Here is a 23274-nt window from a genome sequence, read left to right on the forward strand (position 1 = left end):
TCCTCATCAAGTCACAGAGTTAAACGGCAAAAACTCAAACTAGATGTAAAGATTGAGACAATTTCTACACCCAGGAAGTGTATTAGAGAGCAGGTGGCTAGGAAGGGTTTGTAGTCTGGACCTGTCCTGCCTGATCTAGACAAGTCAGGAAAAGAGTAATTTTTTTTATGAAGCGTGTCTTGTTTAGGCTTTTGGACTCTTTCTGAGTACACTTAAGGGCCCGTTGCCACCGCCGTAATATAGGGAGAAGAGGGTAGAAATGCGCAGTGATTGATTACTGCTCATCTGTGCCCTGTCACTCACTTTGAGTGATACGTGTTGCTATTTTTATTAATTGTATGAAATCATGTGAAATAAGTGAGGGCAACAGGGCACTGCTGGTTCCTGCCCCGTCCTCATGTTACTTTATTTTTTAGGTATCGGCCTGACGTGAGCAGCGCATGGCTCATATACGACAACAGTGACTTCAGACGCATGAAGCTGCGATGGTCGAGTGGTAAAGGCGTTGGACTCGAAATTTAATGGGGTTTACCTGTGCAGGTTCGAATCCTGCTAGCAGCGTAATCCAATTTTGCATGAACACCATTTGGTTTGTTAAGGAAATGTTCACTTCTCGTCACGCAATCCTCATCCAGTCACAGAGTTAAATGGCAAAAACTCAAACTAGATGGAAACATTGAGACGATTTCTACACCCAGGAAGTGTTTTAGAGAGTAGGTGGCTCGGAAGGGATCGTACTCTGGACCTGTCCTGCCTGACCTAGACAAGTCAGGAAAAGAGTAATTTTTTTTTTATTAAGCGTGTCTTGTTTAGGCTTTTGGACTCTTTCTGAGTACACTTAAGGGCCCTTTGCCAGTGCCGTAATATAGGGAAAAGAGGGTAGAAATGCACAGTGATTGATTACCGCTCATCTGTGCCCTGTCACTCGATTTGAGTGATACGTGTTGCTATTTTTATTAATTGTATGAAAGCATGCAAAATAAGTGAGGGCAACAGAGCACTGCTGGTATCTGCCCCGTCCTTCCGTTGCTTTATTTTTTAGCTCTCGGTCTGAGGTGAGCAGCGCATGGCTCGTATACGACAACAGTGACATCATACTCAAGGAGCTGCGACAGCAGAGTGGTTAAGGCGTTAGACCTGAAATCCAATTGGGTTTCCCTGTGCAGGTTCGAATCTTGCTTGCAGCATCGTGTGATTTAGCATGAACACCGTTTATTTTATTAAGGAAATGTTCACTTCTCGTTAGTCAATCCTCATCAAGTCACATAGTTAAACAGCAAAAATTCAAACTAAATGTAAACATTGAGACAATTTCCACACCCAGGAAGTGTTTTAGAGAGCAGGTGGCTCGGAACGGTTCGTAGTCTGGAGCTGTCCTGCTTGATATAGACAAGTCACGAAAAGAGTAATTTTTTTTATGAAGCGTGTCTTGTTTATTCTTTTGGACTCTTTCTGAGTACACTTAAGGACCCGTTGCCACCACCTTAATATAGGGAAAAGAGGGTAGAAATGTGCAGTGAATGATTACCGCTCATCTCTGCCCTGTCACTCACTTTGAGTGATACGTGTTGCTATTTTTATTAATTGTATGAAAGCATGTGAAATAAGTGAGGGCAACAGGGCACTGCTGGTACCTGCCCCGTCCTTCCGTTACTTTAATTTTTAGATCTCGGCCTGACGTGAGCAGCGCATGGCTCGTATACGACAATAGTGACATCATACTCGTGGAGCTGTGATGGCCGAGTGGTTAAGGCGTTGGACTTGAAATCAATGGGGTTTCCCTGCGCAGGTCCGAATCCTGCTTACAGCGTCGTGCGATTTTGCATGAACACCATTTGGTTTTGTTAAGGAAATTTTCACTTCTCGTTAGTCAATCCTCATCAAGTCACAGAGTTAAACAGCAAAAACTCAAACTAGATGTAAACATTAAGACAATTTCAACACTCAGGAAGTGTTTTAGAGAGCAGGTGGCTCGGTAGAGTTCGTAGTCTGGACCTGTCCTGCCTGATATTGACGATTCACGAAAAGAGTAATTATTTTATGTAGCGTGTCTTGTTTAGGCTTTTGGACTCTTTCTGAGTACACGTAAGGGCCCATTCCCAGCGCCATAATATAGGGAAAAGAGGGCAGAAATATGCAGTGATTGATTACTGCTCATCTGTGCCTTGTCACTCACTTTGAGTGATGCGTGTTGCTATTTTTATTAATTGAATGAAAGCATGCGAAATAAGTGAGGGAGACAGGGCACTGCTGGTATGTGCCCCGTCCTTCCATTACTTTAATTTTTAGGTCTCGGCCTGATGTGAGCAGCGCATGGCTCGTATACGACAACAGTGACATCATACTCACGCAGCTGCGATGGCCGAGTGGTTAAGGCGTTGGACTCGAAGTCAATGGGGTTTTCCTGCGCAGGTCCGAATCCTGCTTGCAGCGTCGTGCGATTTTGCATGAACACCATTTGGTTTGTTAAGGAAATGTTTCTCTTCTCGTTACGCAATCCTAAACAAGTCACAGAGTTAATCAGCAAAAACTCAAACTAAATGTAAACATTAAGACAATTTCAACACTCAGGAAGTGTTTTAGAGAGCAGGTGGTTCGGAAGGGTTCGTAGTCTGGACCTGTCCTGCCTGATCTTGACGAGTCACGAAAAGAGTAATTTTTTTTATGTAGAGTGTCTTGTTTAGGCTTTTGGACTCTTTCTGAGTACACTTGAGGGCCCGGTCCCAGCGCAGTAATTTAGGGAAAAGAGGGTAGAAATGCGCAGTGATTGATTACTGCTCATCTGTGCCCTGTCACTCACTTTGAGTGATATGTGTTGCTATTTTTATTAATTGTATGAAAGCAAGCGAAATAAGTGATGGCAACAGAGCACTGCTGGTACCTGCCCGTCCTTCCGTTACTTTATTTTTTAGGTCTCGGTCTGACGTGAGCAGCGCATGGCTCGTATACGACAACAGTGACATCATACTCGTGGAGCTGCGACGGCAGAGTGGTTAAGGCGTTGGACCTGAAATCCGGTGGGGTTTCCCTGCCCAGGTTCGAATCCTGCTCGCAGCATCGTGCGATTTTGCATAAACACCATTTGGTTTGTTAAGGAAATGTTCACTTCTCGTTAATCAATCCTCATCAAGTCACAGAGTTAAACAGCAAAAACTCAAACTAAATGTAAACATTAATACAATTTCAACACTCAGGAAGTTTTTAGAGAGCAGGTGGTTCAGAAGGGTTCGTAGTCTGGACCTGTCCTGCCTGATCTTGACGAGTCCCAAAAAGAGTATTTTTTTTATGTAGCATGTCTTGTTTAGGCTTTTGGACTCTTTCTGAGTACTCTTAAAGGCCCATTCACAGCACCGTAATATAGGGAAAAGAGGGTAGAAATGTGCAGTGATTGATTACCGCTCATCTGTGCCCTGTCACTCACTTTGAGTGATGCGTGTTGCTATTTTTATTAATTGTATCAAAGCATGCAAAATAAGTGAGGGAGACAGGGCACTGCTGGTACGTGCTCCGTTCTTCCGTAACTTTCATTTTTAGGTCTCGGCCTGACGTGAGCAGTGCATGGCTCGTATAGGACAACAGTGACATCATACTCATGCAGCTGCAATGGCCGAGTGTTTAAGGCGTTGGTCTTGAAATCCAATGGGGTTTCCCAGCGTAGGTTCGAATCCTGCTTGCAGCGTCATGAGATTTTGCTTGAATACCATTTGGTTTAGTTAAGTAAATGTTCACTTCTTGTTATGCAATCCTCATCAAGTCACAGAGTTAAACGGCAAAAACAAAAATTAGATGTAAATATTGAGACAATTTCCACACCCAGGAAGTGTTTTAGAAGACAGGTGGCTCGGAAGGGATCGTAGTCTGGGCCTGTTCTGCCTGATCTAGACAAGTCACGAAAAGAGTAATTTTTTATGTAGCGTGTCTTGTTTAGGCTTTTGGACTCTTTCTGAGTACACTTAAGGGCCCATTCCCAGTGCCGTAATACAGGAAAAAGAGGGCAGAAATGTGCAGTGATTGATTACCGCTCATCTGTGCCCTTTCACTCACTTTGAGTGATGCGTGTTGCTATTTTTACTAATTGTATGAAAGCATGCGAAATAAGTGAGGGAGACAGGGCACTGCTGGTACATGCCCCGTCCTTCCGTTACTTTAATTTTTAGGTCTCGGCCTGACGTGAGCAGCGCATGGCTCGTATACGACAACAGTGACATCATACACATGCAGCTGCGATGGCTGAGTGGGTAAGGTGTTGGACTTGAAATCCAATGGGGTTTCACCGCTTAGGTTCGAATCCTGCTTGCAGCGTCCTGAGATTTTGCATTAACACCATTTGGTTTAGTTAAGTAAATGTTCACTTCTCGTTATGCAGTCCTCTTCAAGTCACAGAGTTAAACGGCAAAAACTCAAACTAGATGTAAACATTGAGACAATTTCTATACCCAGGAAGTGTTTTACAGAGCAGGTGGCTCGGAAGGGTTCGTAGTCTGCACCTGTCCTGCCTGATCTAGACAAGTCACGAAAAGAGTAATATTTTTTTATGAAGCGTGTCTTGGTTAGGCTTTTGGACTCTTTCTGAGTACACTTAAGGGCCCATTGCCACCGCCGTAATATAGGGAAAAGAGGGTAGAAATGCGCAGGGATTGATTACCGCTCTACTGTGCCTTGCCACTCACTTTGAGTGACGCGTGATGCTAATTTTATTAATTGAAAGCATGCAAAATAAGTGAGGGCAATAGGGCACTGCTGGTACCTGCCCCGTCCTTCTGTTACTTTATTTTTTAGGTCTCGGCCTGACGTGAGCAGCGCATGGCTCGTATACGACAACAGTGACATCATACCCATGGAGCTGCGATGGCCAAGTGGTTAAGGCGTTGGACTCGAAATCCAATGGGGATTCCCTTCACAGGTTTGAATCCTGCTTGCAATGTCGTGTGGTTTTGCATGAACACCATTTGGTTTAGTTAAGGAAATATTCACTTCTCGTTACGCAATCCTCATCAAGTCATAGAGTTAAACAGAAAAAACTCAAACTAGTTGTAAACATTAAGACAATTTCCACACCCAGGAAGTGTTTTCGAGAGCAGGTGGCTCGGAAGGGTTCATAGACTAGAACTGTCCTGCCTAATCTTGACGAGTCACGAAAAGAGGAATTTTTTTTATGAAGCGTGTCTTGTTTAGGCTTTTGGACTCTTTCTGAGTACACTTAAGGGCCCTTTCCCAGCGCCGTAATATAGGGAAAAGGGGGTAGAAATGCACAGTGATTGATTACCGCTCATCTGTGCCCTGTCACTCACTTTGAGTGATACGTGTTGCTATTTTTATTAATTGTATGAAAGCATGCAAAATAAGTGAGGGCAACAGAGCACTGCTGGTACCTGCCCCGTCCTTCTGTTACTTTACTTTTTAGGTCTCGGTCTGAGGTGAGCAGCGCATGGGTCATATACGACAACAGTGACGTTACACTCATGCAGCTGCGATGGCCGAGTGGTTAAGGCATTGGACTCGAAATCCAGTTTCCCTCCGCAGGTTCGAATCCTGCTTGCAGCGACTTGCGATTTTGCAGGAACACCATTTGGTTTGTTAAGGAAAAGTTCACTTCTCGGTAGGCAATCCTCATCAAGTCACAGAGTTAAACAACAAAAACTCAAACTAAATGTAAACATTGAGACAAATTCAACACTCAGGTAGTGTTTTAGAGAGCAGGTGGTTCGGAAGGGTTCGGAGTCTGGACCTGTCCTGCCTGATCTTGACGAGTCACAAAAAGAGTAATTTTTTAATGTAGCGTGTCTTGTTTAGGCTTTTCGACTTTTTCTGAGTACTCCTAAGGGTCCATTCACAGCGCCGTAATATAGGGAAAAGAGGGTAGAAATGTGCAGTGATTGATTACCGCTCATCAGTGCCCTGTCACTGCTGGTACCTGCCCCTTCCTTCCGTTGCTCTATTTTTTAGGTCTCGGTCTGACGTTAGCAGTGCATGGCTCGTTTACGACAACATGGAGCTGCGATGGCCGAGTGGTTAAGGCGTTGGACTCGAAATCAATGGGGTTTCCCTGCGCAGGTGCAAATCCTGCTTGCAGCATCGTGCGATTTTGCATGAACACCATTTGGTTTGTTAAGGAAATGTTTACTTCTCGTTACGCAATCCTCATCAAGTAACAGAGTTAAACAGCAAAAACTCAAACTAAATGTAAACATTAAGACAATTTCAACACTCAGGAAGTGTTTCCAAAAAAGAAGGTAGCCAGTATTAAAATAATCAAACATGCCGAGGATCCTGAGGACACAGCTGAAAAACGGAGAGTGGGCTCAGACAATGCTAGACAGCACAGCAGAAGTGAGCATAGCTCGCAAGATCCTGATGAATCATCTGGAGACAGTGGACACGAATGAATACATTCAGGTGGAAACTGCAGATACCAGAGTTAGCAAACCTCATAAAATATACGAAATAACATTACGTATAGAGGGAGATAAGACTAGGAAAATAAGGGGTCTATTTTGGGATAACCTCTCCAAAGGCTATGACATCCTTTTAGCTGAAAAAGACTGGCCTCCAGAGTATGTCAGAGAGTGCCCTCATGGCAAAGAAATGATTATGCATGCCTTCTCAAATCATATTCCAATTCATAAAAAATATACACTTGCAAGAAAGTGGGCAGTAGCCCAAGCTCCTGCATTGTATAAAAACCATGTTGGATGGGATGAGGACTCTCCTCCTCACAAAATCCAGTTAAAATGTCAACCAACTGCACAGAGACAGTACCCAATTAAGCAAGAAGCTAAAAAACAGATCTGGGAGACCTTAGATCAACTTGAATACCAGGGGGTGATTGAAACTTGCACCTCACAAATGAACAATCCTTTGTTTCCTGTCTCCAAGCCAGACGATTCATATCGTCTTGTTTTGGACTACAGACATCTAAACTCATGTTGCAAAACTTTTGCAGTACAAAACTCACATAGTGCAGCACTAATGAATAACATCGTGCGCAAAAAATACAAAACAACATTAGACATCTCTAATGGATTCTTTTGTAAAAAAAAAAGCACCTGAAAGCAGGTATTTGACCGCTTTCTCAATAATGGGCTCACAGAAAAAATTCTGTAGACTCCCACAGGGGTTCAAGAACAGCCCAGGATTATTCTCAGCAAGAGTAACAGAGTTACTACAAATGTATGATGATGAGGCTATATCTTATGTCGATGACATCTATCTAACAGATGATGACTTGGATACTCACTTGAAAAGAGTGAACACCATAATACTTGGGTTCGCAGCAGAGGGTTACAAATTCTACTTTAAAAAGTCACGAATTGCCCATCTAAATGTCCTGTTTTTAGAATAAGAATTATCAAGTGAAGGCAAAAGCCTGGCAGACAATTTCTTAGAGAAATGCGCTGTAATCCAAGCACCAAGAACGCTGAAAAACTTACAATCAATTCTAGGTTTCCTGAATTTCGGAAGAACTTACATTCTAAATTATGCAGAGAGGGTTAAACCTCTCTATGAACTAATAAAACCAGATTTTAAAACAATCAATTGGACTCAAAAACACACAGACATTTTGAGATCATTGCAAACAGACATGTTAGCTAAAACAAAATTGCAAACACGCGATAACACACGCAACCTTGTGATCCGGGTCATCCCAGGAAGATGCGGATTCACATACCTAACTCTAATGAGGGAGAAACGGTACCAATAGTATACAAATCACACTTGTTGTAAATGCGGTTCAAACAGCTGTAGCAAAAGAAAGAGCCCAGGCCCAAGGCAGACGGATTACTGTTTTAACAGCAGAATCAGCCTTCGAGGCTTTAACAAGCCCAGGTAATTTAACTACCGTGGCATTAGATCCAAAATGGATACAATGGGAAAAGTCTCTTGCTACAGACAAAGTGAAATACTATTTTGACCCGGAAATGAAAAAATTGAAATATCTAACATATGAAAAAGAATATCCTCTGCCTGACGACATTCTGCCCATACAACTGTACGCCTGCGTAATATACACAAACAGTTATGCAGAACCCTCAGTTTGGGGAGAACAAGCCTATAACGCTACGTGCTAGGTTGTTAAAAACCGGTGGCGCGGAGGTAAATTGAGACCTCTAGTAACAATGTCACAATCTGTAAAAGACAATTCAGGTCAACAAACTGAACTAATAGCTTTGAAAATGGCGCTAGATATTGCCGATCGCGAATTCCCAACACTAATAGTGTGCGATTCGCATTACTGCGTCAAATCATACAATAATGACTTGCAGAAATGGGTTCAAAAGGGTTACAAGGATGACACAGGTGCCACAATAAAGCAAAAATCGCTTTGGGAACAAGTAGTTCTTTTACAGAAAGAACTACCAAAGACTCACGTGATACATTCATCGAGTCATGAACGTGATGGCGTTTACGTTACAGGGAATTCATTGGCTGAGACAGCCACAGCGGAAGCAACTAAACCGGCTACCGTAGCTCCAAAAAAGCGTTCAGAAAAATACATTGACGGGGAAACCATGCTGGCGGTAAAAACGTCATCAAAAGGCGACTGTGCAGCGCTACCCATCAACTATCCACTCAATTATACATACATAATCGATGCTAACTCCGTTCCTTTTGCGCGAATCCCTGGAGTGGGGGATAGAGTGATTCCAAACACGAACAGGAGAATCTTCTTAATACAAGAAGCACACATGGGATTAGGTCTAAGGCATCAGATGATCAAAGAATCTCTGACAGAATTACAATCAGTATACTGGTGGCCGGGAATGAGCCTGCATAATCACAAATTTGCAAAAAATTGTGAAAACTGCAACAGAGATCGGAGTGGTGAACCGGCCGAAGTAGTTCCAGAACACATAATAGAAAGCATAAGGCGATCTATACGCATGATCAAACAGGAAAAATGCGTCCCATTGTATATCATTTAAGACTAGATTCACTTAAAATGTAGACCCCAGCGCTCGGCTGACACCAGAACGGTTATAAAAGATTTGCGAGTCTTTATCGGCACATACGCAATTGGCATGCTACACTCTGACCAGGGTCCTGCTTTTAGCTCTCTGGCTTATAAGGAGGCCATGACCAGCATGGGCATTGCATTGCGGCATTCTTGTCCCTTCCATCCTGAGGGAAACGGGCTTGTGGAAAGAAAAAAACGAGACATAAAGCAATCTATAACGGCAAAGGTATTAGGTACGGGTGATGGGTGGGTCAAACATTTAACAAGTGTCCAACGTAGTCTTAACAATCTGCCAAGAAATTCTCTAAAAAGTTTCAGTCCGTACGAACTATTGTTTGGGACTAGAATGCATATCCAGGACCTCGATAGTCAGACTTCATTGGTAGAAGGAAAATGCTTTGATATCAAAGATCGTTTGGCTATTTTACAGGACTTAAATGAAACAAGAAAAGACCTGAGCAACATAAAGTTGAAATAACAGCCAACAGCCACTGAAGAGAAACCACCTGTCCCAGCAAGGCCTGTCTGGATTCCAAAGATTGGGGATCTGGTCAGAGAAAAAATCGCGGTGAAGAAGGAATTTGGGCCTTCTTACAGAAAAGCAGTACCTGTCTTAGCTGTCAACGGAACAAGATCAGTTGTACTATCGCCCCTTGCTGGTAAAAAGGAGAACCGAGTCGTATCCATCGACCTGGTTAAACCACAATCATGTGGCCAATAATAAGTAGTAGGCCAAGTGGACTCCCAAGAAATAGCAGAACACCAAAGTTTGCTACAAATCAAGAGGTTCAAACTAAGAGACTAATCACATTTGATAAACCTACAGTGAATCAACAAGGACTATGCAACAATGCCATGGAACTTATGCCTCTTAAAACCCAGATTGCAACAATTTGTTAAGAAACACCTGTCTACAACGATGTAGCCATAGACTATGCTAATGAAACAAAGAAAAATCCAGAAGCAATTCCAACAATTGACAGAACTGCATCAGGCTACTTCATCAATTTCGAGGACTTTTCTGAGGATGCAAGCGAACCTGAGGAACAGCCAACAACAACAAAAACTTTTAAAGACAAAGCTAAAGAACTCTTTCATCAACTACAAGAAACCTATCTGATTTCCCCATGGATTGAATTTTGGGTGGTGCTAGGTGTACTTTTCCTCCTGCTTTGGCTCATCATGGTGCTATGCTTGGGACACTTCATTGAGGGAAAATATATTACAATGGACACAGCAAGCGAGAATATCAACCTGGTCCTAAAGCCACACAAGTCTTCACACATCGAGAACTTTCTTCAGTAAACTTCACAGCCAATCCGATACCCGGTGGGGTAGCATGGGACAAAACAGATTACGAAATATATGGCCCGGTCGAGCTCTTGAAGTATCCTCATCAATTTAAGGTTTCATTAAGTGACTTTGTAAAACCGAGCACATTCTCTGATGATTGGGACTTTGAAAGTATTAATGATATGATGTCAGACTTAGTTATGTCAGCAACATTTACAGAACATGATTATTTACAAGGTTCATCAAATTATGAACAGATGTACTGCTACAACCACTATGCTAACCATTATTTACATAAATCTGCTCAACCTAGAAATGTTTTTAATTTTAATCAATGGGAACATTGTGCAACTCCACCAAAAGGCAGTTCTAAAACATTTTTATGATAAATTCCCATACTTCTCGGGGTTTAACACAAGTGAAGCAGAAACGTTTTATTTCAAACTGTTAAATAAGACAGGAATGAAAACCATGCTGACAAATACAAAATTAATCTATTCAGAAACATTTTTTGAAAAAATGAATACATTTGGTTTTGATTTTTGGAAAAATAACATTGAAACAAAAACCATCTGGGGTACCAAAGATTGGCAAGTCCAAGGTATAGAATCATTATTCAGAGCCTGCATGATCCCAGAACAAATTATATTTTTGAATGACAATTCAACAAACAACCTGTTTTGGCCTAGCCAAAATTAAAGACTTAAACAAACCGTCTATTCCAAAGCCAACACCTGACAGTAATAGCACTACAGATGTTGAGATAGATGTATCCCATATTTTAAACCAAAACAGAACACATCCTGATTGGAAAAAATGGTTGATCTGGCCCACAGACACAAATAACTGTCAAGATAGATTCCTGAACAAAATACAGGGGTTCAAATTGACCAAGCCAGACCCTAGATACTCCCAGAGACAACATCCAGGGATAGTAACAACATACAGTGTAGGAAAACTCTGCCTTGAATGGCTACAGACATCCACACTGGCAGAAATTAAGCAACACTTAACTTTACTTAAAGAAGGTGCTGACTTGCGTGATTTCATTATGGGACCACGCAAACAGCGTCAAAAACGTTTCATAGCAGCCTCTATATATGCAGCTTATAACGAAGCTTGGAAAGAAACTCAAATTGAAACAGCAGAGAAAATACGGGAAATTGACCGTATTAATTTGGAAAAATCACTTTCTGTTGTGGACAATGGGTTAATGACTCTGTCTTCCAGAATATATTCGCTGGACAGTATTGTATCATCTTCAATCGATATAATAGAGCAGGACTTACTAATGTTACAACATGGTCAGTCCCAATTGCGTTCTATTGTACAGCTTGGCTGGACGTCACAAAATCTGCGTTCAGGCTACGTGCCTTGGCGTTTAATCAACACAACGTCATTATTCTCTATCTTTAACCTTACTGATACACAAATCAGCTTGGCACAAAAAGGAGCGGAATATACAATTCTGAGCATTGAAAAACTTGAGAGATTACCATTGACAATGTCAGAACGACCTGTCATTGAATGGATAATACACGGAATCATAACTATTCCAATAACAACTTTCCAATTTAAATACTGCCAAAAGTATATACAGGCAGGCCAGTGTGAAAGGTTGGGTAAAGGATACATTAAGTCATCATGGAAATTACCTTACACACACACATGTTATAGTGAAAAAGGACAGAATGTATTTCTTAGTGGTAATAATTGTGAAAAATCACTAAGTGGTATACTTCTGTGTCAGGGTATAAAGCTGCATGGGGCCTGTGAGGGGACTTCAAATAACCTTTCATGTCACCAGCTTGGCACACCTGCAACTCGAATAGAGCCATTCTTTAGACGGCTTTCGAACGGGAGCTACATTCTAATTGTGGACCACAGATGTTGTGGCTTGATGCCAGGAAAAGCTTATCTTGTAAGCGTTTCATCCATGGTCACTTGTTGTATGCAAGTATTGTATCCGAACGACACTCCAGACAGGGAGGGAAAAATTTGGCCCAGTTTGAAAATCTCTTCTATTCGAATTGATACTTTAAGCAGAATGAAGTCTGTTCTTCTACAGACGCCTGTGCCCTTGACGTCATCAAAAGAAACGTACGATCTCCAGGTTGCAAGGACAACAACAGAGATACATGCACTATTATCAACAAATTGCCCCTTGCATTTCGCAGAAATGCTAAACCAAATCTTAAACATTTCAGATATGAATGGTATCCCAAGTGTATTTAAGACAATTTTTTCGGGACTGTTATCACCCTTCAAAGCAGTCCTGGGCATCTTTCCTATTTTTGTCCATTCGGTCTTTGGCGGCCTTCCACTCCTGTTGGGACTCGTAGCAGGCATTTTATTTTTGATACTCCTGCTTCGTTATGGCAAGCCATGTCACAGACAGGACTCCAGCAACAATGGAAGAAACGATCCTAGCTATACGCTATCGGGACCGCATAACTAAAGTCCTTGGATTAGCCCGGCTAGGAGATCTGAATATGACCTGGTTTCTTTCATTCAGACCCATCTGGCAGAATTGTATCTTACCTGTGTTAAGATGTATGCTGTGCGGAGAAGAATGCGTGTTAGACATCTGTCTCACACTACAATCAGAAGTACCATTGGATACAGATACTTTGCTAAGTCCTGTAACGGCTCATGCATCGTGTTGTCCCCAGCGGTTACTCATCCTGATGACGGCATTCGTGGAAACTTCACCACTGCGATTAAAGGGTAGTGAAGTGCAAGATGAGAGCAGCATCAACCAGGTACGACCTTCTGTGAGCAAGCTGATCAATACATCAATGATAGCAATCATTCTCACGACTGCACAGTTGCGGCATTTTCCAACTTGGTCGAACTTTCACCTGAGGCGGTTAACTGCTTTTTTGAAAGTCTGTCTGAAATGATGTTCTCCCCTGAACAGAAAGAATAACTTTTAAGCAAACAAGAACACAGCGTTCCATGAACTCTGAATTCGGCCTTCAGCTTTGAAAAACAAAAGCTACTGAAAATATTTGGAACTATTTTTTCTTCTTCCCCTGAAAAACGAAATTATTTTTCTTCCCGATTCCAAAATATTTACTTTTTTTTTTGGCACAAGTACTCTGCTTGAAGTAGAACTATTCTTAGAGAACAGAGCTTCTATTTTAGGAACTCTAGAGACAATATATTACCTCAGACTCTAGCATATTATTTACAAATAACTGTATTTATATGTGATGGCATGGTCTCGCACCTTTTTTCTGTATTAAGAGCCATTTCATGTGTAAATTTCGCAAATCATTCATGCTGATATATATATGCATCCTATTTTATGAATGATTACTCTGCTTGAAATACTGTACCTATACTCATTTTTCGTGTATTTCGCATATGCCATTTCAGATGCAAAAAATGTATTTTGGGGTGGATCGGTATACACATGCACCGTTAGATATGTTTACTATTGCTTAGTTTAGTAATTATGGACATGAATTCGTGGAGTGGGTGTAGTGTGTTTATCTAGGTACCTGAATCAATATTCCTATTCTTTGCCTTTGTCTGGTTATAAATCAATAATATCCCTACAACGGCATAGAAACCCTTTTCATAATTCAGTCATAGCGCATGCTGGCACATTAAGCAAGCCTATTCCTCCAGCCGCCTAGAAAGCACACCAAGTTCTTAAACAAATCCAAGCCTCCAGCAACCTGGGAAATCCCCGCTACTGTTGTTTTGATTTCGTCCAAGAACTCATGTAAAACACTGTAAGAACGACCAGTTCTTAGTGACATCTTTATTGATGTCTTATGTCCAGCCTTACGTCAAACCCGGCACCTTTCAGGTATAAATATACCAACGTTGCCTTAAGCAAACACACGGTGGTGATGAATCTGGAGCAGCTACTACTTGCCCGAGAGCCCAGCTGATGCGAGAGCCCACGGACGCTGCCCCTCCCTTTTCACGTGCTGAGAAAGACGTTGTCTTTTCCCTTGCCGAGAAATCCAGCCTCTGGCGTTTTCAGCCTACCCTTGCGGGTGAGTGGGATACCGAGTCCTGAGAGAGAGATACCAGCCCTCCTGCCTTCTAATACCCAGGTACTGAACTGACTAAACCCTTACAGAGAATTCTTGAGTCAGATTCTTGGCAAAACAAACTTAACTTAAACTGCTACTTACTTACTCCTTCCGACGTATTAGGCTTAGGTCAGGTACACCGGGGTAGGCGTAGTTAGAAGCACCAGTTGAGTACGATTAGTCAATGTATATATGTATGTATCTATTTTATCCATTTTAAAGTATCATATGGCTAAGAAACCATATCAATGCTTTTACAGTATTATTTCATAATCCTGCTTTTACTGTATGCACTTTACTTAACTATAAGTATTGCAATTGTAGCAATTCATTTCTCTTGTATGAGGAAAGAGACTGCTCAATAAATAACACCTTTTATTGAAAACGCCCGTCTCTCTTTTTCTCTGCAATCTGGTGAAACTAAGTACGCACTTATTGACTGAGTGAAATAGCTGTCTTTTGTTTTCACACGACTCTAGAGATACACTCTTATTCAGGGAGAGCAAAGTTGTCATGTTTTATGGTTGTCAGAAACTAAATCCCTTCTTGTCTATCCAGGGAGGTTAAACTCCTCCTCGCTTATTCGAGAAATTTTCTAGTGAACTCTGAGCTAGCTGGCAAAAAACTTAAGTCTAATATAGTCAGTAGAGACCTAGTTAACCTCAGTCCTACGTCTACACTACTGAAGATATTATTCCAATGCGCAGAGCCTATTGGGACTATAGGAACTACACTACAAAGGCGTTGGACTTGAAATCCAATGGGGTTTCCCCGCTTAGGTTCGAATCCTGCTTGCAGCGTCATGAGATTTTGCATGAACACCATTTGGTTTAGTTAAGTAAATGTTCACTTCTCGTTATGCAATCATCATCAAGTCACAGAGTTAAACGGCAAAAACTCAAACTAGATGTAAACATTGAGACAATTCCCACACCCAGGAAGTGTTTTAGAGAACAGGTGGCTCGGAAGGGTTCGTAGTCTGGAGCTGTCCTGCCTGATATAGACAAGTCACGAAAAGAGTAATTTTTTTTATGAAGCGTGTCTTGTTTATTCTGTTGGACCCTTTCTGAGTACACTTAAGGGCCCGTTGCCACCACCGTAATATAGGGAAAAGAGGGTAGAAATGCGCAGTGATTGATTACTGCTCATCTGTGCCCTGTCACTCACTTTGAGTGATACGTGTTGCTATTTTTATCAATTGTATGAAAGCAAGCGAAATAACTGAGGGCAACAGAGCACTGCTGGTACCTGCCCCTTGCTTCGGTTACTTTATTTTTTAGGTCTCGGTCTGACGTGAGCGGCGCATGGCTCATATACGACAACAGTGACATCATACTCATGGAGCTGCGATGGCCGAGTGGTTAAGGCGTTGGACTCGAAATCCAATTGGGTTTCCCTACGCAGTTTCGAATACTGCTTGCAGCGACGTACTATTTTGCATGAACACCATTTGGTTTGTTAAGGAAATTTTCACTTCTCGTTAGTCAATCCTCATCAAGTCACAGAGTTAAACAGCAAATATTCAAACTAAATGTAAACATTAAGACAATTTCAACACTCAGGAAGTGTTTTAGAGAGCAGGTGGCTCGGAAGGGTTCGTAGTCTGGACCTGTCCTGCCTGATCTTGACGAGTCACAAAAAGAGTAATTTTATTATGTAGCGTGTCTTGTTTAGGCTTTTGGACTCTTTCTGAGTACACTTAAGGGCCCGTTGCCACCACCGTAATATAGGAAAAAGAGGGTAGGAATGTGCAGTGATTGATTACCGCTCATCTGTGCCCTGTCACTTACTTTGAGTGATACGTGTTGTTATTGTTATTAATTGTATGAAAGCATGCGAAATAAGTGAGGGCAACAGGGCACTGCTGGTACCTGCCCCATCCTTCCGTTGCTTTATTTTTTAGGTCTCGGTCTGATGTGAGCAGTTCATGGCTCGTATACGACAACATGGAGTTGCGATGGCCGAGTGGTTAAGGCGTTGGACTCGAAATTCAATGGGGTTTCTTTGCGCAGGTTCGAATCCTGCTTGCAGCATCGGGCGATTTTGCATGAACACCATTTGGTTTGTTAAGGAAATGTTCACTTCTCGTTACGCAATCCTCATCAAGTCACAGAGTTAAACAGCAAAAACTCAAACTAAATGTATACATTAAGACAATTTCAACACTCAGGAAGTGTTTTAGAGAGCAGGTGGTTTGAAGGGTTCGTAGTCTGGACCTGTCCTACCTGATCTTGACGAGTCACGAAAAGAGTAATTATTTTTTATGACGCGTGTCTTGTTTAGGCTTTTGGACTCTTTCTGAGTACACTTAAGGGCCCGTTGCCACCGCCGTAATATAGGGAAAAGAGGGTAGAAATACGCAGTGATTGATTACCGCTCATCTGTGCCCTGTCACTCACTTTGAGTGATACGTATTGCTATTTTTATTAATTGTATGAAAGCAAGCGAAATAAGTGAGGGCAACAGAGCACTGCTGGTACCTGCCCCTTCCTTCCGTTACTTTATTTTTTAGGTCTCGGTCTGACGTGAGCAGTGCATGGCTCGTATACGACAACATGGAGCTGCGATGGCCGAGTGGTTAAGGCTTTGGACTCAAAATCAATGGGGTTTCCCTGCGCAGGTCCGAATCCTGCATGCAGCCTTGTGCGATTTTGCATGAACACCATTTGGTTTGTTAAGGAAATGTTCACTTCTCGTTACGCAATCCTCATCAAGTAACAGAGTTAAACAGCAAAAACTCAAACTAAATGTAAACATTAAGACAATTTCAACACTCAGGAAGTGTTTTAGAGAGCAGGTGGTTCGAAGAGTTCGTAGTCTGGACCTGTCCTGTCTGATCTTGACGAGTCACGAAAAGAGTAATTTTTTTTATGTAGAGTGTCTTGTTTAGGCTATTGGACTCTTTCTGAGTACACTTAAGGGCCCGGTCCCAGCGCCGTAATATAGGGAAAAGAGGGTAGAAATGCGCAGTGATTGATTACTGCTCATCTGTGCCCTGTCACTCACTTTGAGTAATACGTGTTGCTATTTTTATTAATTGTATGAAAGCAAGCGAAATAAGTGAGGGCAACAGAGCACTGCTGGTACCTGCCCCGTCCTTCCGTTACTTTATTTTTTAGGTCTCGGTCTGACGTGAGCAGCGCATGGCTCATATACTACAACAGTGACATCATACTCATGGAGTTGCGATGGCCGAGTGGTTAAGGTGTTGGACTCGAAATCCGATGGGGTTTCCCTGCACAGGTTTGAATCTTGCTTGCAGCGATGTGTGGTTTTGCATGAACACCATTTGGTTTGTTAAGGAAATTTTCGCTTCTCGTTAGTCAATCCTCATCAAGTCACAGAGTTAAACAGCAAAAATTCAAACTAAATGTAAACATTAAGACAATTTCAACACTCAGGAAGTGTTTAAGAGAGCAGGTGGTTCGGAAGGGTTCGTAGTCTGGACCTGTCCTGCCTGATCTTGACGAGTCACAAAAAGAGTAATTTTTTGTATGTAGCGTGTCTTGTTTAGGCATTTGGACTCTTTCTGAGTACACTTAAGGGCCCATTCCCAGCGCCGTAATATAGGGAAAAGAGGGTAGAAATGCGCAGTGATTGATTACTCCTCATCTGTGCCCTGTCACCTTCTTTGAGTGATGCCCTTTGCCACAATCAACTCGGCGCTGCTGCTACTTACAAGGAGTAAGGCTCAAAAACCCACGCCTCGCGGTACCCGCTCCGCGGGTCCCGCTTCGTTTGTACTCACCTGACTTTCCTGACCTTCTTGCACCAGCTGTTTTCGTGGGGCGTGCTTGTGGCTGCAGGGCTGCGAGCGCGAACCGGGACTCGCCTTCCCAGGAGTCCCAGTGTCAGTGGCCGAGTCACCTGGCCCCGCTCTCCCTGACCGCCCCGCCCCACCTCCTTACATTGAAAAGGCCAAGGATTCTGTTGCTGTGTGGGACGCCCTTTGCCACAATCAACTCGGCGCTACTGCTACTTACAAGGAGTAAGGCTCAAAAACCCACGCCTCGCGGTACCCGCACCGCGGGTCCCGCTTCGTTTGTACTCACCTGACTTTCCTGACCTTCTTGCACCAGCTGTTTTTGTGGGGCGTGCTTGTGGCTGCAGGGCTGCGAGCGCGAACCGGGACTCGCCTTCCCAGGAGTCCCGGTGTCAGTGGCCGAGTCACCTGGCCCCGCTCTCCCTGATCGCCCCGCCCCACCTCCTTACATTGAAAAGGCCAAGGATTCTGTTGCTGTGTGGGACGCCCTTTGCCACAATCAACTCGGCGCTGCTGCTACTTACAAGGAGTAAGTCTCAAAAACCCACGCCTCGCGGTACCCGCTCCGCGGGTCCCGCTTCGTTTGTACTCACCTGACTTTCCTGACCTTCTTGCACCAGCTGTTTTTGTGGGGCGTGCTTATGGCTGCAGGGCTGCGAGCGCGAACCGGGACTCGCCTACCCAGGAGTCCCGGTGTCAGTGGCTGAGTCACCTGGCCCCGCTCTCCCTGACCGCCACGCCCCACCTCCTTACATTGAAAAGGCCAAGGATTCTGTTGCTGTGTGGGACGCCCTTTGCCACAATCAACTCGATGCTGATGCTACTTACAAGGAGTAAGGCTCAAAAACCCACGCCTCGCGGTACCCACTCCGCGGGTCCCGCTTCGTTTGTACTCACCTGACTTTCCTGACCTTCTTGCACCAGCTGTTTTTGTGGGGCGTGCTTGTGGCTGCAGGGCTGCGAGCGCGAACCGGGACTTGCCTTCCCAGGAGTCCCGGTGTCAGTGGCCGAGTCACCTGGCCCCGCTCTCCCTGACCGCCCCGCCCCACCTCCTTACATTGAAAAGGCCAAGGATTCTGTTGCTGTGTGGGACGCCCTTTGCCACAATCAAGTCGGCGCTACTGCTACTTACAAGGAGTAAGGCTCAAAAAACCACGCCTCGCGGTACCCGCTCCGCGGGTCCCGCTTCGTTTGTACTCACCTGACTTTCCTGACCTTCTTGCACCAGCTGTTTTTGTGGGGCGTGCTTGTGGCTGCAGGGCTGCGAGCGCGAACCGGGACTCGCCTTCCCAGGAGTCCCAGTGTCAGTGGCCGAGTCACCTGGCCCCGCTCTCCCTGACCGCCCCGCCCCACCTCCACCCTCATGGTCCTATGACCTTTAGCCTATAAGTATTAGAGTTCCACGCTGCGCGGGAGCGCGCGGGAGCGCCCGGGGTAAGCCCGGGCAAAGGGCGGGCCCCCTGTGGCCCTCAGAGGCCTGAGGAGACTGGACTGGGCATATCCCTATGAAAAATTTTATATCAATGTGTAAGTTGTCACCAAGTTTATCCTGTGTATTCTATCATTGTTGATTATTTAATACCAATGTCACTTTTACCCTCAAGTGTAGATATAGATATGTCTGACAAGACAGGGGGGACGTCCATTGGCACCTTGGATAATTACTTCATTAAATCAGTGGGGGATGACCCAAAGGAGATTACTTTAGCAGAACGACGAGCAGAACGCCGTCGTTCTGTAGAAAGTATGAAAATCAGGCCGGTATCACAGTCATCTGCACCCATCGTCCATATGGACAGAGGGAGTCCAAATAGCAATGAAAGTCAATTACAAACGGATGACTTGCCTTTAGTATTCAGAGACCGTATTTCCACTCCTGTTACTCCTACCAATTCAGACCTAATTGTCCTTTCCCCAACACACCCTATAAGTAAGACTGTAATAACGAAGGCCCAGATTACTCCCGCACCTCCACCTTGTATTATTCAACGGAACAAGGCAAAAACTAAAATTTCGTTATCTAGAAATTATGGTCCACCTCCGACAAAAAAAAGGCGGAAAAGGGGGGAACTCTCACAACCAAAATTAAGCCATTCAGACTTTGGTAAAAAGACAAAAATCACTCCTGGGTGTGACAAGGCTGCAACAGGTATTTCACAGTCCCTAAACACAATATCCAGGCCTTAGGGGGACCTGCACATTTCTAACTGTCCAGACATTACCACGCCCCAAATAGCCCAAACCCCTGTAACTTTAGAAAGCATTGAAATTCTAATAAAAAATTATTCTTCAGCGATTTTAGGAAGATTGGACAAGGTTGAAGAACGTCTTGGGAATCTGGAAAAGGAACTAGGGAAAAGGGGCGTTCCCACCTTACCACCTCATAACACGGTTATCCAAACCATTCCACTGCCAGTCCAACTTAATACCCTTGTCCCTAGTTCTGCATCATCTAAGGCCCCAACTATAACGAAAACTGCAGACAACAAAGGTGGGAGATCTCAGCCAAACCTGCCAAAGCCACAATCTGCCCCGACCCTGGCTATTACAACGCTCAAACCTTCAATTGGGACAGGAGGAACGTTGCCGAAAAAACCACCACAGGAAACTGAGGGTTATAGGCATAAGCAGGGAAGATCACACAGGGCCCCTCCACCAGAACTACCCCCGGAAGCAGTTCCCTTTGTAGTTGTCTTAACAGGGGTCCCAGTACTAGAGGAAAACAAGCGGGAAGGCTATGCCCAATTAAAAAATAAGATCATTCATTGGCTCAGGCTAAATCCCCCACTTCCAAGCGGTGTAGATGGAGACATTATAAACGTTCGTCGATCACACTGGTTGGGTGCAAAACACAAGGATCTTACGGGCGACGTGGTGGTGGTGAACTTTAGGGACCCAAACGCAGTCCACTTTATACTAAACTGGCAGGCAGGTAACAACACTAATATAATTCCCAGACCCCTAACATACTTCTATCCTAGACCAGCGGCCCCATTGCCCCAGTACCATCCTTCTCTACCCATGCAGAAACAGCCATCTTGGAGGGAGGGGAAGGTCTGCGGACTAGTTCTCGCAGCCTCCCGCTCTCCCGGCGGGATAAATTTGCAGCTCCATGCAGCGCCCACTAATGATATTCCCCTGAGGCGGAAAGCCGGGGGCTTAGGGCCGGAGCTTGAGCCAATGTTTTAAACTCTGGATTTGGACGCTTGCACTTGTGTTTTTGCTGATTTATTTTGTTTTTAAAAACTGCTGCTAATTGTGATTTACCGATTTTTAAAAACTGTTGCTAATTTGTTGAATTACCGACACGATTTTTAATTGTGCACCTACCACTTCAACCTTATTCACAAACGCAGGCGGGGGGCCTCGGGTCCTCGGACTGTCCTGTTGTCATCTGCCGACCCTCCGCACAGCCGATTGGACGCTGACGCGGAAGGGGGCACAGAAACAGCCATCTTGGAGGGAGGGGAAGGTCTGCGGACTAGTTCTCGCAGCCTCACGCCCTCCTCACGCCCCATAAAATGATCATGAGATCTCGCCCGCGCAGCGGGCGGGCGCAGCGGGCGCGCCGGCGGCGCGCCGAAGGCGGGCCAAAGGCGGGCCCGTCTGCGCCCGTCCGCGCCGGACCCGCGCTCAGCGCCATAACCCCTGGCAATTTTCCTCCAGACCCCAGCAAGAGATTGTGCTATGATCATAAGCAGCTCTGGGAATTAGGGGGGAACAACCTGATGAGTGGATGTCAGAGGATGGCCCCGGATAAAGATCTACAGGTGGGGTTACACTGCTGTACCTCTTGTAAAGCTACGTTCCCTCCCATTACTGGGGATAGAATCAGAGCCCTCTCTCAGACTTCCAGGCAGACGAATAGACGAGGAGAAATTACCATTAACTGTATATTAATTAACGCTAGGTCCCTGGTAAAGCACAGCATGGAATGCGCCGATTTGATTCTCGACTCAAACGCACAAATTGCCTTTGTCACGGAGACTTGGACGGACGCAGCTTCAGGTCCTGACCTGGTAAAAGCAACACCGCCTAATTTCCTTAATTTCGTCTTGGATAGACCAAAAAAGAGGGGTGGAGGGGTGGCTATTATTTACCACTCATCCATCCAAGGGCATTTTTTTCCTACTTCCTCCGGGGCGTGTGAGGCCCTGGGTTTTAAGCTGGATCTTTCCAACCACTACTCCTTCAAGGGATGTCTGCTTTACAGACCCCCTGGGGCGAAGTCCCGCTTTATTGATACAGTGGGCAGTATTTTAGAGGAGGCGGTTGGGGCTGACTCCTTCACTGTGCTGGGGGATTTTAACTTCCATCTGGAAGATCCCGCTGACTCTGATACCTTGGCCTTATTAGACATTATGTCTGTAGTGGGCCTGATCCAGTCGGTAGTAGGTCCAACCCATCAGGCAGGCCACACTTTAGATGGAATCTTTACCAACAGTTCTGATTTCAGGTTTCAAATAGCCGAACCTCTACCCTGGACAGACCATGGGGTGGTGCGGTTCGCCATCCTTATTCCTCAGGCTAAAACAGTGACAGATGAGGGTCATACTAGCAGTATGTGTAGGCCTTGGAAAAACATCAAAGGAACAGACTTGGAGGAGTTGCTCCTGGCCTCTGGCCCGGCCCGACCGACAGACGTAAATACAGCTACTTCTGAGTACACAGACTGGATTGATCACGCCTGCCTTAAGCTGGCCCCCCCCAAACGATGTCGACCCGCTAGGTCGGCGCCATCAGCCCCCTGGTACTCGGACGTCCTTAGAGAAGCTAAATTAGCATGTAAAAAACTAGAACGGAGCTGGAGGTCCACCTATTCCGAGTATGATAAGGAAAGGCTTAGAGCCGGCCAAAGGGTCTATAAAGATGAGATCAGGCAAGCGAAGAGGGCATACTTTACGGACCGCATTGAGAAGGCTAAGAACTCAACAAAAGAACTCTTTGATACCGTCACCAGTCTTGCCTCTCCGAAGGCGGTGACGGTCCCGCCCAACCCAGAACTCTGTGAGTCCTTAGCAAAGTTCTTTCAGAATAAAGTTCAGGTAATATTCACCTCTCTTGAACCTCAGGTGGCCCAGAGCCTCCTTGAAACCCCTCATGGGAATTCCCATGCGGGATTTACGGGGGCTACTCTCTTGACCTTTAACCCTGTGGAGGCAGAGGAAGTAGCAAAACTGTTGCTAGCCACCAAATCAGGTTCACCTTAC

General features: G+C 44.5%; 12 non-coding genes across 12 annotated transcripts; all 12 read left to right on the plus strand.

Moving 5' to 3' along the window:
* Positions 1 to 479: 479 nt before the first annotated feature.
* TRNAS-CGA (transfer RNA serine (anticodon CGA)) lies at positions 480 to 561 on the plus strand. Its single transcript has one exon. It is a non-coding gene; the product is annotated as a tRNA-Ser (tRNA).
* Positions 562 to 1729: 1168 nt separating this feature from the next.
* On the plus strand, positions 1730 to 1810 carry TRNAS-UGA (transfer RNA serine (anticodon UGA)). The gene has a single exon. It is a non-coding gene; the product is annotated as a tRNA-Ser (tRNA).
* Positions 1811 to 2352: 542 nt separating this feature from the next.
* Positions 2353 to 2433, plus strand: TRNAS-CGA (transfer RNA serine (anticodon CGA)). Its single transcript has one exon. It is a non-coding gene; the product is annotated as a tRNA-Ser (tRNA).
* Positions 2434 to 2975: 542 nt separating this feature from the next.
* Positions 2976 to 3057, plus strand: TRNAS-UGA (transfer RNA serine (anticodon UGA)). The gene has a single exon. It is a non-coding gene; the product is annotated as a tRNA-Ser (tRNA).
* A 540-nt stretch (positions 3058 to 3597) lies between these two features.
* Positions 3598 to 3679, plus strand: TRNAS-UGA (transfer RNA serine (anticodon UGA)). Its single transcript has one exon. It is a non-coding gene; the product is annotated as a tRNA-Ser (tRNA).
* A 541-nt stretch (positions 3680 to 4220) lies between these two features.
* On the plus strand, positions 4221 to 4302 carry TRNAS-UGA (transfer RNA serine (anticodon UGA)). Its single transcript has one exon. It is a non-coding gene; the product is annotated as a tRNA-Ser (tRNA).
* Positions 4303 to 4842: 540 nt separating this feature from the next.
* TRNAS-CGA (transfer RNA serine (anticodon CGA)) lies at positions 4843 to 4924 on the plus strand. The gene has a single exon. It is a non-coding gene; the product is annotated as a tRNA-Ser (tRNA).
* A 543-nt stretch (positions 4925 to 5467) lies between these two features.
* TRNAS-CGA (transfer RNA serine (anticodon CGA)) lies at positions 5468 to 5544 on the plus strand. The gene has a single exon. It is a non-coding gene; the product is annotated as a tRNA-Ser (tRNA).
* Positions 5545 to 5994: 450 nt separating this feature from the next.
* TRNAS-CGA (transfer RNA serine (anticodon CGA)) lies at positions 5995 to 6075 on the plus strand. Its single transcript has one exon. It is a non-coding gene; the product is annotated as a tRNA-Ser (tRNA).
* A 9569-nt stretch (positions 6076 to 15644) lies between these two features.
* On the plus strand, positions 15645 to 15726 carry TRNAS-CGA (transfer RNA serine (anticodon CGA)). Its single transcript has one exon. It is a non-coding gene; the product is annotated as a tRNA-Ser (tRNA).
* A 526-nt stretch (positions 15727 to 16252) lies between these two features.
* Positions 16253 to 16334, plus strand: TRNAS-CGA (transfer RNA serine (anticodon CGA)). The gene has a single exon. It is a non-coding gene; the product is annotated as a tRNA-Ser (tRNA).
* A 1149-nt stretch (positions 16335 to 17483) lies between these two features.
* Positions 17484 to 17565, plus strand: TRNAS-CGA (transfer RNA serine (anticodon CGA)). Its single transcript has one exon. It is a non-coding gene; the product is annotated as a tRNA-Ser (tRNA).
* Positions 17566 to 23274: the final 5709 nt, after the last annotated feature.

This window comes from Lissotriton helveticus, chromosome 11 (assembly GCF_964261635.1).
Source record: "Lissotriton helveticus chromosome 11, aLisHel1.1, whole genome shotgun sequence".
Classification (NCBI taxonomy): domain Eukaryota; kingdom Metazoa; phylum Chordata; class Amphibia; order Caudata; family Salamandridae; genus Lissotriton; species Lissotriton helveticus.